The sequence below is a fragment of the Centruroides sculpturatus genome, unplaced genomic scaffold, assembly GCF_000671375.1.
Source record: "Centruroides sculpturatus isolate CEXI.00-Female unplaced genomic scaffold, Cexi_2.0 scaffold2863, whole genome shotgun sequence".
NCBI classification, from domain to species: Eukaryota; Metazoa; Arthropoda; class Arachnida; order Scorpiones; family Buthidae; genus Centruroides; species Centruroides sculpturatus.
Window position 1 is genome coordinate 9,113 of NW_019387228.1, and position 3,053 is coordinate 12,165.

Below are 3,053 nucleotides of genomic sequence, written 5' to 3' on the forward strand. Positions count from 1 at the left end.
TTTTTTGAAAATATACAGTAAGGTTCCATATTACCACCCGATTTTCTCTAAGCCTACTTTCGGACTTTTTGTACAAAAGCCTTCAAAAACCATACTTATAATTACACTAGCGAAAAATCCAATTAGGAACATTTAGTTTACTAGTTACCGGTACTTTTCGCACAAAAAATGTGGATGTAGTTATGATACCTTGTTTACAATTCACTAAAATGTAATTGGGGTTCCATAATACCATAAATACCATAATTCCATAAATGTGGGTGTAGTTATGATACCTTGTTTACAATTCACTAAAATGTAATTGGGGTTCCATAATACCACCTTCTCCTCTATTGGAATTTATATTTTATCAACGTAATCGATAGTAGAGATCTGGCATAGATTCTAGTATACCAGTATTGAAGGACTGTAAAACTTCAATTTAGGATAAGGCAGTTGCATTTTTTATAATATTGTTCTCATGTAGATTCTGGTAAAGAAGCATCGATTGCGTTTGCAAGTCTTCAAATAAGTAAAAACAAAAGTTTAAAAAGACCTCGCGGAAGGCAGATCGCTCGTGTTGCGTTGCAGTAACTTAAATATATTATAAATGACTTAAAATTGCAAAAATTTGATTTAATAAGTTACAATATTGAATTTTGTTCGTAATTTTCTTACAGCTTTACTTTAAAGAAAAGTTTCCGGTGTTTAAAAAACAGATTTACAAGCAAACGAACATATTACAAGACTCCCACATAAAAAACGATAAAACTATTAACCATCTAATGTTTAAAAAACCCGTACACTTGGCTGTCGACAACTTTAATTGCGCTGTGAACATCTTGACAATACAGTAATACCCCGACTTACGCTACCCCGACTTACACGAACCCGGAGTTACGCGATTTTCAAATCTCGTCGATTCGTCTTTTGTTTGAGCGCCACGCAAGCCTTGATTACTCACTCCCCCCACACTATTGTTCAGCTTACACGTTCCTCACTCCCCCCACACTATTGTTCAGCTTACATGTTCGGATGTGTCGCGCGGAATCCACACATAGCTACAATTTATTTTGTGTTATTTATTTCTGTCTTTGTTATATCTACAGAGACTCTACTATGTCATCCAAACGAAGTAGAACTAATTTTTCTGCATCAAACAAGAAAAGAAAAACTTTATATTTGGAATGTAAAGTTAACATTGGGTATGTTCGTAAAGTCGAACGAGTTAAGCGAGAATGAAATCTTCGTTATTCCTATTTCGTTACACTTTTCGAACGATTCGTTACTAACGCGTTTAACTCGTTTGACTTGAACGTACTCGTTGAACGTACCCATTATTAAAAACTTCGATACAAAAATGAAAATTTGTGAATTGACAAAGAAGTTTGATCTACCGGAATTGTCGGTCAGAACAATTATAAAAGGCAAAGAAAAAATTCTCGAAGCTGTAAAAAATGCTCAATCTTTAAATTCGAGCATCATTCGTAAACATCACAGTATTATCGCTGAGATAGAAACAATCTTAAAATTATGGCGTAATAATCAATGCGAAAAATTGTATAATAATATAGGCCTAATTTGTTATACATATGTATTATCTAAGATTTTATTAAACATGTTTTCTAAATTATTGTTTTCTTTAGTCTCCGGTTCCAATTAAAAATTATTTGTATGTATTTATATGCGAAATTATACCCCAACTTACGCGAATTCGACTTACGCGGTTACCGCTCGGTCCCACCTATAGCGTAAGTTCGGGTATTACTGTATATTACTCTGTTACTGTAAAAGACCGAAATTAGAGAATGGCGATATATATTTTTTAAAACTCTTTCCGCCCTGTGTTCGACTTCAATTTACGACAGTGAGTCGAGTCGACAGTGACGTCACCAAATGTCGTTGGGCAACTGACACATCAGACTAGAGCCATTGCATGGACTAAGCATGAAGTGGGACGCTGGTAAATGCAGGATGTTAAAACTCGTATAAATACGGCTGGTCGTTAACGAATGCGAAAATATTCGCGATCGACATTGGAAAACAGTTGTTAAGTAAGAATGGGAAAACTGCAAGGCTAAAGAAAACTATTACAAAGCGATTACTTCGCATGCGTTTGACACCGCAAGTCCGCTCCGAGCTAAACGCAGGTTAAAAAAGACGTGGCCAAAAGGAACAGCACCGACGAGGGTGGGATTCGAACCCACGCGGGTAAAACCCAATGAATTAGCAGTCCATCGCCTTAACCGCTCGGCCATCTCGTCCTTAGAATTAACTCTATCTTTCGATACATGCTTTTTTGCCAATCACTCCACAACACTTGGCAACAACAGTTGCACACCTAATATTGGCTTCAGTAGCGTGGCGAGTGATCGGGTGATGGCGTCGTCGCTAACACGGGACATTGTCTCACAGCGTAAGTATTTCGTCTCCGAACACCGAAAACTTAATGGTTGGGCGATGTGGCGTCTTCTTGTCTGTAGTGATATGGCTTTCTACCTTACTGGAATGCCAGCGTACCGCTACGAACCAGCTGAAATCGCGCCGGTTAGTTCTGCAAGCGCACGCAGGCAGACAAATCGGTGTAATACAAGCCCTAACGTGCAACTAAAAAAGGTGAAAGAAACGAATTGGGCGAAGCAAAGCACTTGTCATCAATTCGCAGACGTCATGTTCGTTCCGTCGAAAACTCAGCTGGTAGAGCAGTGGACTGTAGTGGTTATAGCTATCCATAGGTCGGTAGTTCAATTCCGCCTCGACGGACGTGATTGTTTTTTTTCTCACGTTCGGCGTCAAAACTTATGAGAACCAATTCGCATCGCGGAAGTAACGGTCAAGATCGCGTTACAGCGTTTTTCGTTCTTTATTAGCGTTGCACATTACAAACGCACGAACGAACATTTAACGTAACTGAAAATCTATCGGCATTTCAGTTTCGGAATAAGAAATAAGAGACACCAGCGGGTGCAAAAATTTAGTTGGCGCCAGTTGCAAAAAACCGTATCCCTGGCGGGACTCGAACCCGCAATCCCCGGTTTAGGAGACCGATGCCTTATCCATTAGGCCACAGGGAC

General features: G+C 39.0%; 2 non-coding genes across 2 annotated transcripts; both read right to left on the reverse strand.

Moving 5' to 3' along the window:
• Positions 1-2,161: 2,161 nt before the first annotated feature.
• Trnas-gcu lies at positions 2,162-2,243 on the reverse strand. Its single transcript has one exon. It is a non-coding gene; the product is annotated as a tRNA-Ser (tRNA).
• A 737-nt stretch (positions 2,244-2,980) lies between these two features.
• Positions 2,981-3,053, reverse strand: Trnar-ccu. Its single transcript has one exon. It is a non-coding gene; the product is annotated as a tRNA-Arg (tRNA).